At 43.9% G+C, this 13,867-nt stretch overlaps 1 protein-coding gene across 5 annotated transcripts in view; it reads right to left on the reverse strand.

Moving 5' to 3' along the window:
• The window catches only part of DOCK4 (dedicator of cytokinesis 4), a 426,144-nt gene that overhangs the window by 352,397 nt on the left and 59,880 nt on the right, over positions 1-13,867 (reverse strand). The gene's annotated exons all lie outside the window — the stretch shown is intronic.

The raw sequence follows: 13,867 nt of genomic DNA on the forward strand, positions 1-13,867 counted from the left end.
GCTGAGCACTACATACCTTATATATTTTTTAAATGAAAGCGTCAGTTCTTGAGATGAAAAAGAAAAGGAGTACTTGTGGCACCTTAGAGACTAAGCCCTGGTCTACACTAGGACTTTAGGTCAAATTTAGCAGCGTTAAATCAATGTAAACCTGCACCCGTCCACACGATGAAGCCCTTCATTTCGACTTAAAGGGCTCTTAAAATAGATTTCCTTACTCCACCCCTGACAAGTGGATTAGCGCTTAAATCGACGTTGCCGGCTCGAATTTGGGGTACTGTGGACACAATTCGATGGTATTGGCCTCCGTGAGTTATCCCAGAGTGCTACATTGTGACCGCTCTGGACAGCACTCTCAACTCAGATGCACTGGCCAGGTAGACAGGAAAAGAACCGCGAACTTTTGAATCTCATTTCCTGTTTGGCCAGCGTGGCAAGCTGCAGGTGACCATGCAGAGCTCATCAGCAGAGGTGACCATGCACAGGTCATCAGCAGAGGTGACCATGATGGAGTCCCAGAATCGCAAAAGAGCTCCAGCATGGACTGAACGGGAGGTACGGGATCTGATCGCTGTATGGGGAGAGGAATCCGTGCTATCAGAACTCCGTTCCACTTTTAGAAATGCCAAAACCTTTGTCAAAATCTCTCAGGGCATGAAGGACAGAGGCCATAACAGGGACTCGAAGCAGTGCCGTGAGAAACTTAAGGAGCTGAGGCAAGCCTACCAGAAAACCAGAGAGGTGAACGGCCGCTCCGGGTCAGAGCCCCAAACATGCCGCTTCTATGATGAGCTGCATACCATTTTAGGGAGTTCAGCCACCACTACCCCAGCCATGTTGTTTGACTCCTTCAATGGAGATGGAGGCAACACGGAAGCAGGTTTTGGGGATGAAGAAGAAGAAGAAGATGATGATGAGGTTGTAGATAGCTCACAGCAAGCAAGCAGAGAAACCGGTTTTCCCGACAGCCAGGAACTGTTTCTCACCCTGGACCTGGAGCCAGTACCCCCCGAACCCACCCAAGGCTGCCTCCTAGACCCCGCAGGCGGAGAAGGGACCTCCAGTGAGTATACCTTTTAAAATACTATACATGGTTTAAAAGCAAGCATGTGAAAGGATTAATTTGCCCTGGCATTCGCGGCTCTCCTGGATGTACTCCCAAAGCCTTTGCAAAAGGTTTCTGGGGAGGGCAGCCTTATTGTGTCCTCCATGCTAGGACACTTTACCACTCCAGGCCAGTAACACGTACTCGGGAATCATTGTACAACAAAGCATTGCAGTGTATGTTTGCTGGCGTTCAAACAACATCTGTTCTTTATCTCTCTGTGTTATCCTCAGGAGAGTGATATCGTTCATGGTCACCTGGTTGAAATAGGGTGCTTTTCTTCAGGGGACACTCAGAGGTGCCCGTTCCTGCTGGGCTGTTCGCCTGTGGCTGAACAGAAATGTTCCCCGCCGTTAGCCACGGGGAGGGGGAGGGTTGCAGGAGTTTGCCACGCGGTGGGGGGAGGCAAAATGCGAACTTGTAATGAAAGCACATGTGCTATGTATGTAATGTTAGCAGCAAGGTTTATCCTAGAAAGAGTTTAGCCACTGTTTTATAAAATGTGTCTTTTTAAATACCGCTGTCCTTTTTTTTTTCTCCACCAGCTGCATGTGTTTCAATGATCACAGGATCTTCTCCTTCCCAGAGGCTAGTGAAGATTAGAAAGAAAAAAAAACGCACTCGTGATGAAATGTTCTCTGAGCTCATGCTGTCCTCCCGCACTGACAGAGCACAGACGAATGCGTGGAGGCAAATAATGTCAGTGAGAAAAGCACAAAATGACCGGGAGGAGAGGTGGCGGGCTGAAGAGAGGGCTGAAGCTCAAATGTGGCGGCAGCGTGATGAGAGGAGGCAGGATTCAATGCTCAGGCTGCTGGAGGATCAAACTAGTATGGCTCCAGTGTATGGCTGAGCTGCAGCAAAGGCAGCTGGAGCACAGACTGCCACTACAGCCCCTGTGTAACCAACCGCCCTCCTCCCCAAGTTCCATAGCCTCCACACCCAGACGCCCAAGAACGCAGCGTGGGGGCCTCCGGCCAATCAGCCACTCCGCCACAGAGGATTGCCCAAAAAACAGAAGGCTGGCATTCAATAAATTTTAAAGTTGTAAATTTTTAAAGTGCTGTGTGGCATTTTCCTTCCCTCCTCCACCACCCCTCCTGGGCTACCTTGGTAGTCATCCCCCTATTTGTGTGATGAATGTGTGAATAAAGAATGCATGAATGTGAAGCAACAATGACTTTATTGCCTCTGCAAGCGGTGATCTAAGGGAGGAGGGTGGTTAGCTTGCAGGGAAGTAGAGTGAACCAAGGGGCGGGGCGTTTCATCAAGGAGAAACAAACAGAACTTTCACACCATAGCCTGGCCAGTCATGAAACTGGTTTTCAAAGCTTCTCTGATGCGTGCCGCGCCCTCCTGTGTTCTTCTAACCACCCTGGTGTCTGGCTGCGCGTAACCAGCAGCCAGGCGATTTGCCTCAACCTCCGACCCCGCCATAAACATCTCCCCCTTACTCTCACAGATATTGTGGAGCGCACAGCAAGCAGTAATAACAGTGAGAATATTGGTTTTGCTGAGGTCTAAGTGAGTCAGTAAACTGCGCCAGTGTGCCTTTAAATGTCCAAATGCACATTCTACCAACATTCTGCACTTGCTCAGCCTGTAGTTGAACAGCTCCTGACTACTGTCCAGGCTGCCTGTGTACGGCTTCATGAGCCATGGCATTAAGGGGTAGGCTGGGTCCCCAAGGATAACTATAGGCATTTCAACATCCCCAATGGTTATTTTCTGTCTGAGAATAAAGTCCCTTCCTGCAGCTTTTGAAACAGACCAGAGTTCCTGAAGATGCGAGCGTCATGTACCTTTCCCGGCCATCCCACGTTGATGTTGGTGAAACATCCCTTGTGATCCACCAGAACTTGCAGCACTATTGAAAAGTATCCCTTGCGGTTTATGTACTTGCTGGCTTGGTGCTCCGGTGCCAAGATAGGGATATGGGTTCCGTCTATGGCCCTACCACAGTTAGGGAATCCCATTGCAGCAAAGCCATCCACTATGACCTGCACATTTCCCAGGGTCACTACCCTTGATATCAGCAGATCTTTGATTGTGTGGGCTACTTGCATCACAGCAGCCCCCACAGTAGATTTGCCCACTCCAAATTGATTCCCAACTGACCAGTAGCTGTCTGGCATTGCAAGCTTCCACAGGGCTATTGCCACTTGCTTCTCAACTGTGAGGGCTGCTCTCGTCTTGGTATTCATGCGCTTCAGGGCAGGGGAAAGCAAGTCACAAAGTTCCATGAAAGTGCTCTTACGCATGCGAAAGTTTCGCAGCCACTGGGAATCGTCCCAGACCTGCAACACTATGCGGTCCCACCAGTCTGTGCTTGTTTCCCGAGCCCAGAATCGGCGTTCCACAGCATGAACCTGCCCCATTAGCAACATAATGCATGCACTGGCAGGGCCCATGCTTTCAGAGAAATCTGTGTCCATGTCCTGATCACTCACGTGACCGCGCTGACGTCGCCTCCTCGCCCGGTATCGCTTTGCCAGGTTCTGGTGCTGCATATACTGCTGGATAATGTGTGTGGTGTTTAATGTGCTGCTAATTGCCAAAGTGAGCTGAGCAGCCTCCATGCTTGCCTTGGTATGGCGTCCGCACAGAAAAAAGGCATGGAACGATTGTCTGACGTTGCTCTGACGGATGGAGGGGCGACTGACGACATGGCTTACAGGGTTGGCTTACAGGGAATTAAAATCAATGAAGGGGGTGGCTTTCATCAAGGAGTATTTCAGGCAGGACTTCACGGAGGGTTCCAATAAGAAATGGTGCACCTAAGTAATTGTTCTTATTGGAACAAGGAGGTTGGTCTGGCCTCTGATTGATACATGGCTAGATTTACCTCGCTGCACCTTCTCTGTGAGTGACTACAGTGTGACCTAGAGGAATGAGTCCCCTAGACGGGGGGAGGGGGGGAGAGCAAATGAATACAAAACAAATCTGGTCTATTTCTTATTTTGATCCACTCCGTCTATCTTTTACATCTTTGTCTGGCAGCAGATGGTGCAGAAGGACTGCAAGCCATCCACATCTCATGGGTGCTCGGCAGAAGATGGTGCAGTAGGACTGCTAGCCATCCTCATCTCTTGCCTGCCTGGCAGAAGATGGTACAGTAGGACTGCTAGCAATCCGTATCGCCTGCCTGCTCACCATAAGATGGTTTCAATAGGACTGACTGCAGGACTAAAGAGAATGACCTGGTCAAGTCACTGCAAATTTAGTCCCTGCGCACATGTCTGCCCAGGCGCTCCTGGCCGATGTGACCAGGAGCACCTCAGACATGACGATGATGGCTACCAGTCGTACTGTACCGTCTGCTGCCACAAGGCAAGGGGTTGCTCCTGCTGTGTAGCAATGCAGTACCATGTCTGCCAGCACCCAGGAGACATACGGTGATGGTTACCTGAGTGGGCTCCATGCTTGCCGTGGTATGGCGTCTGCACAGGTAACTCAGGAAAAAAGATGCAAAACGATTGTCTGCCCTTGCTTTCACGGAGGGAGGGAGGGAACGGGGGCCTGACGATATGTACCCATAACCACCCGCGACAATGTTTTAGCCCCATCAGGCATTGGGATCTCAACCCAGAATTCCAATGGGCAGCGGAGACTGCGGGAACTGCGGGATAGCTACCCACAGTGCAACACTCCGGAAGTCGACTCTAGCCTCGGTAGTGTGGAAGCACTCAGCCGAGTTAATGCACTTAATGCACTTAGAGCATTTTCTGTGGGGACACACACACTCGAATATATAAAACCGATTTCTAAAAAACCGACTTCTATAAATTTGACCTAATTTTGTAGTGTAGACATACCCTAACAAATTTATTTGAGCATAAGCTTTCGTGAGCTATAGCTCACTTCATTGGATGCATCTGACGAAGTGAGCTGTAGCTCACGAAAGCTTATGCTCAAATAAATTTGTTAGTCGCTCAAATAAATTTGTTAATCTCTAAGGTGCCAAAAGTACTCCTTTTCTTTTTGCGAATACAGACTAACACGGCTGCTACTCTGAAAACAGTTCTTGAGATGTTGACTGCACTTGCCCAGGGAAGCACCTACCTACCAAGACGCAGTGAATGTTTGAAGTCGAAAGAAGAACAACAAAGTAAAAGATGCACAGAATATCTGCCAACAAAGGGAAGTTACAGAAATACACTGGAGGTAAGTACCTTCAAAATAAGGAGAAACACGTAGAAAGGGACAAGTTAGACTCTGATGCAGATGGTTTGAGCTGTATGTACATGTGTGTAATGGACCTTTTCTCACAGAATGCTTTTTCTATGAAAGAAAGTGGGCTCCAGGCTGGTAGTTTTTCCTCCCACACAGGCATGGCTATTATTCACAGTGAGACACAGTTTTCCCCAAAGGGATGTTTTATCCACAGTGGGGGGGTCTTGTCTATACAAAAAAGCCTGTGTAACTTGGTGATGTTCTTTCAGCAAATCACATGGCCTAAGTTTTAGACTCCATAGGATCTATTACAGAGATGGGCAAACTACATCCGGCCCACGGGACTGTCCTGCCCGGCCCCTGGTCTCCCAGACGGGGAGGCTCGTCCTAGCCCCTCCTCCGCTGTCCCCCCGTCCCCTGCAGCCACACTCCGCACGGACAGTGCAGTTTGCGCCCGCCCACCTCCCAGGCTTTCTAATAACCCTGTCCTGCCGCTCTGAGCGGCATGGTAAGGGGGGGGGGACATTGGATATGGGGCAGTGGGTTCTGGAGGTGGTCAGGAGACACGGAGCAGGGAGGGTCAGATAGGGGGTGGGGGGCAATTAGGGATGGGGGTCCGGGAAGGGGGCAGTCAGGGGACAAGGAGCTGGGGAGGGGGTTGGATGGGTTGGGGGTCCCGAGGTGTGGATGTGGATGGGGGCGGGGCAGTCAGGGGACAGGGAGAAGGGGGGGTTTGATGAGGGTGAGGTCCCGGGGGCGGTTGGTCCCGGGAGGGGGCAATAAGGGGACAAGGAGCAGGGGGGGTTGGATAGGTCAGGAGTTCTGAGGGGGCAGTCAGGAGGCGGGAAAAGGGAGGGGGCGGATAGGGGGCCAGGCTGTTTGGGGAGGCACAGCCTTCCCTACCTGGTCCTTCATACCATTTCGCAACTCCGATGTGACCCTCGGGCCAAAAAGTTTCCCCACCCCGATCTATTATATAGAGAAAGATTTTTTTAAAATGATTATAAAACCAAGAGAAACCTCTTGTAAAATAAATCAATAAATCTAGTGTCTGTCTCTTATTTAAAATTCTGTTTTCTCATATTCATGTTCCTGTTTTGCTTTGGGTTTTTTAGGAAGTTAGATCATGATCTATTTCTGGGCTTGCATCTGGATGGCATTCACCAAAGGGAGAGAAAAATCTGTTTTTATTGTTATGAAATAGTTGCCGTCGGTTACTAAATTTTCAGTAGCTGCAGTTTATACAGAAGACTGTTTCCCTCGCTTTTTTAATCACTCAAGTAAGGTTTCATTTATTTGCATTCCTTCCAGAATTGCCTGGCTCAGCTCTTTTAAAATAGGACGGTCGGTAGTACCAAGAGAAAGAAACTGTAATTTCACAATTTCAGTCAATTTACCTCTCTTTATACGTCAGTGACTAGGCAAAGTATGAATAAAAATGTTCTGTTAGAAATGTGCACCTTTCCTCTTCCCTCCCCAAACAAACCTCTGAACACACTTCTGGACTTCAGCCTGTCCAGATTGCACAGTACAGTTTCTTTATACATCACGCTTTGTTTGCATTTGGAAAATATTCAGTGTGAAGTCTTCCAAGTTCATGTGCAACCTGAATTAATGAATTAAATCATAGCAGACTTCAAATGTGTAAATTACTATAAAGCACTGTTATAAGTAATTACTAATTCACACTTCTGAGCCATTTTGTTAGAATTCAGATTTAAAAGCACAGTTCATTTTGCATTAATGAACCATGTGCTATGTTTCATGTCACAGCTCAGAACAAACACAGGATCTTCAGTGGAAGCCACTGATAGCCCAATTCATCCTCCCCACCAGAAGTGAAGATAATTCAGGGAAGGCCAACAGCAGGATCCCTAAATGACTCCTGATTCCTTCTGCTGAGAAAAAAACAAAAAACAAAAACAAAAAAAACCCTTATTTCACCATCCTACAGAGACTTAGCAATTCATAATCTATTACAAATCAGAGCCAATTAATGGATTTGCATGATACTTTCCTAAGCTATCAAGTCATGTGAGAGTTAGAGGCCCACCCAGGTTCAAAACTTCATGCACTACCAACACTGAGGAGAAAGAGAATATGGGAACATGGTGGGGAAGAGCAAGACTGAATGGAAAAAGCGGATGAATTGTGGGATGCTAACTTTCTGAGAGCCATTTTCACTACTGCCAGGGAAGTGGAGACTAGAGCTAACACGAAATGGTTTTACCATTCCTGGTGAATTTTCAAGAACCCAAAAAAATTTCCCATTCCCAATTAGGATGTCAAAAATTCAAACGTTTTCACTAACTGACAATCTAAAATATATATTATATGTAGATTGGATCAACCAAAATATTTTGTTGTGATAATTTCAAAATGTTAGATATTAATTTTGACTTTTAATTTTTTTAACTATCATTAGTTTAGATTTGAGCTATGCAGAGTTCTTCTGTCAATTTGAGACAGCCTGCAAACATTATGTAGCCAAAACTATGGTTTGGCAAATAAGTGCTTTGCTGAATTGAGGCCTTAATTCATTGCTTCTTGTTGATTCGAGTTTGCAAATTAAGTATGTGCTTAACTTTATGTACATGAGTAGTCCCATGCTGTTAAATGCTTTGCTGGATTGGGGCCAGAGCCTGCAACTTCAAGCCTTAATGGCCTGATCAAAAGCCAGTGAAGACAACGGAAGGCAATTGACTTCAATGGGCTTTGGATCAGGCCGTAAATCCTTCTTGGATCAGAATCTCAACTCCCATCTACACCTCCACATCCACCACTGAGCACTGCTCCACACAGATGAATCTCACTCTCCTGACCAAATGCTCTTCCCTTTCTGACAATGATACTTCTAACCATAGTTTTGTTTTCTTGTGCATTACATAGCAAGAATACATGACAATCCGAACTAGTAAATTTTTGTAAACTTCTTGGGATGGAGCAAGAATCCACACACATCACCCCTCAGATCCCAAATGGTTTGTATTTTCTGAAACCTGATTTTGTATTATTCAATTTTTGTCTTTTTTTTTAAATCTTTCAGACAATTAAATACTCTTCCTCCCCTAAAGTGTGAGGCACATACCCTATATTAAAAGGCATCATATCTACTGAGAGTTTAATTGGCCTCACAACAGAGTAGCAACAAACAAGGATGGAGACACAGAAGCCATATTTTGGACTGGTTTAGATTCTTCACTAGCAAAGCAAGTCTGCAGCTGGAATTTACCAAGAACGGAGGCGGGTGTCCGGGCTTGCAGGTTAACGGATGAACACATCTTGGAAAGAGAGTAGATGCAATTATCTTAAGCTGGTGAAAGAAGAAACTATGGCCTCAATCTGGCAATGGCTATTAGCCAGGGATACAAAACCATTCAAAATAATGCAACAGTAGTGGAGGGCCCTTGTGCATGTGCGATACCTGAACTGGTCTCTGTATGGCAGAGGAGTCTGCCCAAACTGATAGAGCCTTTGACTGTGTATGCACTGGTAAACTACAAGAAAACTGAGTACAAGCCTCCTGAGGGACAAGGCTATGATAAGAATTGCTCTTAATAGGTGACTGTAGCTCAGGAAATAAATATATGTTCATTGTTCACAAGTTTGTGGTTTAACTATTCTGGTATGCAGTTATTTTTAAACTACTGTTTATTTTATGTTATGGTGATTATTTGTTATTAGTTTATATCTAAATAGTTACCCCACAGTTTTGTTAGACTTGTAAATAAATTTATCTGTTTTTTCCCCTTTTCTTGTGGTTGGTCTTTTAGGCTCTAATTCCACAAAACACTTATGCATACAAGGAGTCCTATTAAGTATGCGTTTAAGTGTTGAATTATGTCTTAAAACTCCAAAACAGCAACTGAGAAAGAAATCCAGGGTTTGAATCCAAGTCGAGCATAACCACCCCCCAAAACATACTTGTAGAAATCTTTAGATGGTGACATCCAATGGATAACAGTTTGTAGAGGCTAGTGGATCTCATACTCTGTTCTATGAGCATTCCTTCATAGAGACATTCCTAGTGGTCTGTAGAATGAGCAATTTGAGAAGCGAACCGAGGGAACACTGGGTTGCTGGAAGGTAGAGGTGGGTCTGCAAGAGACTCTTTCAAATCAAGTAAGAATGAAAAGACTAGAGAACTGCTGTATTAAAGTAGGAAGCGGCCTCTTGGTGGGAGTGACATTACATATACTGCACTTTTGTGCCAGGTGCCTGTGCTAGACTCAGAACCCCTCACTGAGTACACCATATTTCCTTCTTAGACTTGGTCAATTGGTCTGTATTAGAAGTAATGACCACGCATAATTTTATTGCATATTTTTCTGTAGTTCTTGTATTGCATCTAAAGGATTTTCTTCACTTATTTATATTACTGTAGTACCCTGAAGCCTCAAATGAGATAAGGTCCATATTGTGTGAGGTACTGTACAAACAGAGAGAGAGAGAGAGAGACCCCGCCCCCAAGAGCTTACAGTCTAAGTAGGCAAGACAAACAAAGGATAGTGTGGGTGGGATAAGAGGCAGAGAGGGAGCATGACTTGCCAGAGGTCACACAGTTGTAGAGAAAGGAACAGAGTGCTGGTCTCCAGACACCTGACCCCATGTCCTGTCTACCAGACTATACTGCCTCCCCTTCAGTAACATCAGCACTGTCATTATCACTTATAACGCAGAACACAGTTGTAAGTTACAATATGATTTTGCTACCAAAAAAAAGGGAGGGGGGGTAACTAAATGTTAGGCTATTTCTCAGGTCTCACAAACTTTGCACTGTGCAAGTGACAGAAAAGAAGTGAAACAGCAACAATAACTGTTTTCAATTTGATAGTTAAACACAATAATATTCTGTAAAACAATGTGCCTCCATCATTCGAAGTATCCACTTAAACATATCAAAATCTGAAGGACATTATAAGTGACCTTTACTCTGCAACCAAGATGCACCCGGACACTAATCTTGGCAGTCGGTGCAGGATTTGGAAGTGGTATGATATTCTGATCATCCTATTACTGAAAGGCATTTACTTTGATGTAAATTTACTTGCAACCAGTATTTTAATTATATCAGGTAGTTTTCAATATGCAAATATTTCTATTAGGTAAACTCTAGCATAGTACTGTGTGAAATATTGCATTTTTGAAAAGCTCATCTGAATGTAACCACTGCAACAGAAGACACTGCAAATAGATTAGCCAAGAAAGGCAGGAATAATTTTGCAAGATAATATGACTTCTACAGTAGAACAGCAAAATAAAATAAAGGTACAGATTAAATCAAAAGTTAATACACCATAAACATAAGAATTTAGTTATGATGGGAAAGCTCAACAGAAGTTTCCCGCTACCAAACCCAACATAACATTCTATAGATATGGAGTGGGGAAAACAATGTGAGAAAACAAAGTCTCCATATAACTAACAGTTCCTTGAAGTAAGAGACTTCTAATGATCTCACACTATAAACCAAGCATGCAGAAGACCATAACTTAACCAGTTCCTCTTTCTGGAAGGGGATTATTATGTCACACATATTAGACAAAAACAAGGAGGCTGAATGTTTTAAGATGCACCACGTAGAACTGAGGTTAGTGACTAATATAAAATTGTACTAAGCGGTCTCTATAATTGGTTTTTTTTTTTTTCTTTTTTAAAGCTTGCTTTTATGTCAGTGGAAGGAGTCTGATGAACAAGGTATACATTCTGTGATAAAACAATGTACTCAGATTCAAGTTAAGACAATGAGACCCTGCCAGATTCCACAGTTGTTAGATCGGTAATATTCTTACCAAGTCATTCTGCAGAAGGAATGGCACATTAGCCCTGTAGGTTATGGACAGTTTAAGTAGGACACCTCAATTAGACCCAAATTCTGATCACCACATGACAATCTACACAAGGGTCTCTGCCCATTTTTGCCTTCAATAAATAAATAAATAAAAGTATGTGAAGGAAATGGAACTAGTTAAACTGAAGACTCAGTCCTGAAAATACTTATTTAAGAAACTTCACTCACTTACGCACATGTACTGAGAATAGGAAAAAAACATGGTTTCAAATTTTGGATACCATTTTTCAGCTCAGAACATCCATCATTTATACAGTACAATGCCATAAATGTTCATGTCAGTTTATAGCCTAAGGAAAGGCACGGTCCAGGTCCCAAAGCATCTGACAATTACTACAGCATGGCAACATAATACCCTGATGAACTATGCCCGTGTACAGGTAGTGCAGTGTTTAGACTACAAATTCTCCCTATTTCTGGATGAAGCTTGCTCCCCAAGTTTCTCTGAATAATCTCTATTTAAAACTAAAACTCTTCATTCAGTTTCAGCATATCTTTCATGCAAGAGTACAACCTTTGCTTGTCTAAATTTGTGGGGGAACCTTGAGGATGCTGAGGTATATAACTCTCCTTTACATTTTCAGTTTATTACCAGAGGTTTTAGTATCATTCATCTATAGACCATTTCATCACACAATCCCTGAATTTTACTATTTTCTATCCAAAGACAATCCCCCAATTAAACTCTATATACAGCAGTGGGGATGGAGACACCCTTGCCTCAGTCACCCCATTAAACAGAACTCGTTTGCAGGGGCATCATTTGTATATGCCTCAGCCAATGGTGTTGTTGCACATCAAAACGAGTAAGCCCCCTATTTCATAATACTTCATAACTGCACACAAATCACTTTATTGTGGTTTTGAGACAGCTAACACAGGTCCTATACTTTGCTTGTTATTCTCTGTAATGTCTTCCGTAGAACATCCACAAGTCAGCACCCTTTGACCAACCCCACTTGATATAAGCAAATTAGCTGGTCCATGTGGTAGCCAAAATTTTGCTAACAGTTCACAGTTGCACTGTAAAAGAGGTGTGTATATAGTTCCTGAATTCTAACAGACATTTGAATTTTTAAAATAATATATAAGGATACAGCAGATTCTTTGTGGTTTCAGACAGCGTTCCTACTCTACATATATGGTTCAAAGCACTCCCCATAAATGGAGTCAGTTGATGATTAAACTTTTTTTTACAGAACTCAAAGGTATGTCCATCACAGCCTAGGGACTCTACTTAAATTTATCAGACTTCTCTTGACTTCCCTCTCCCCCATTAGGAGCCTTATTTTGAATAATCAGTTTAGACAAAATAGCCATGCCTAAATATTCTTCCCCCTCTTCTTACCCACTGCAGATACATAACTTTATGGTAAGCCTTAAAGCATGTATTTTTTCCTGAGTCTTGTCAGAGGCCCCTTCTTGTCTCAACACCTATTGATTGTTTCTGTCTCTCAGTAATTCCTTGTGCCAGCCAATTTCTGGCTTTCACCCTCCAACAACTTGGCAGTTTGCCTCAAATAACCATCCTATTAGCAAGGGATAAGTGGGCACTGCTGACTCCCTGATGCAAGTGGCTCAATCCCCATTCAGATATAAAGGAGTGGCATTCCAGACCAGAGAGGATCTAAGAAATGTGCTGAGCAGTCAAGGAAGGGAAAATGGCTGGAGCTGAAATTTGTTATTGTTAATAAAGCCAAACCTCAGAAGGGGATGAATATTTGACATTTTTTGGATTTTGGTGTAGGGCAGAATGGAAAAGGCATGCATTCATCCATCAAATACCTTTTCCCCGTATATTAATGCTTCTGCTGCACAGTATACCCTCCAGCTCATTCCTAATACCTTGTACCTTAATCCAATTAGCCTTGGTGTCCTGCTTTTTGTTGACTTTTCTTGAATTTTAAGTGCCTCTGCTAGATCCTTAATCTCATTTCCCAGCACGGTTTTCCTGGCACCATAGGATCTAATTATTTTTACTCAGCAAACTACCATTGTTGTACCTCAATTCCAAAGTGCATTTGGATTTCCTAATCCCACAAATCACTGTGTGCAAAGTAGTCTCTCTCTCCTTCATTTCTGCAGGAGAACCTGTGCAAAACTTATTCACCTCAGTACGATTAAAGCAATGAACTGGGAACCAGGCAAACTGAACTGTGCTCTAGGCTCTACCATGTGCCATGGGTAAATCACAATCTCACTGTGCCTCAGATACTGATACTCCTTCTGTACTCTAAATATAATAAAACAGAGGAAGAGGAGGTAGAGAAACACCTACTCTCACCTTACAGAGGTGCTGTGAAGTTTCATTCATAATTGTCTGTAAAGCAATCGAAGATCCTTTAATCCAAATGCAAGGTAATAGTACTGTAATTAAAATATCTTTTAATAAAGTCAAATTAAAGAGAAAGGCAACAAAATCACCAAGGGGCTGAAGGAATTTCCTTCGGAAGAAAGACTAAAAGAACTGAGTACTAGTCACCTGCCTTGTGAGGCAAGACAAGGGTGGGAGCAGTCAATGAGTGTCTACAGACATGTGAAAGGTGTAAATACAAGTGAAGGTTTGGAATTTTTAGGGTGATGCTACGGGATAACTAGGAGTAATGAAAAGAAACTAAGGAAGGGAAAAGTGTGGGCCCGTTATCAGTCAAATTTTCCCAACTGCGAGATCTAAGATAGTAAAACAGCTTCCCAAGATAACTGGTGGAAGCCTCTTAATGCAGGTCATTTAACACTAG

Source organism: Lepidochelys kempii, chromosome 1 (assembly GCF_965140285.1).
Source record: "Lepidochelys kempii isolate rLepKem1 chromosome 1, rLepKem1.hap1, whole genome shotgun sequence".
NCBI lineage: Eukaryota > Metazoa > Chordata > Testudines > Cheloniidae > Lepidochelys > Lepidochelys kempii.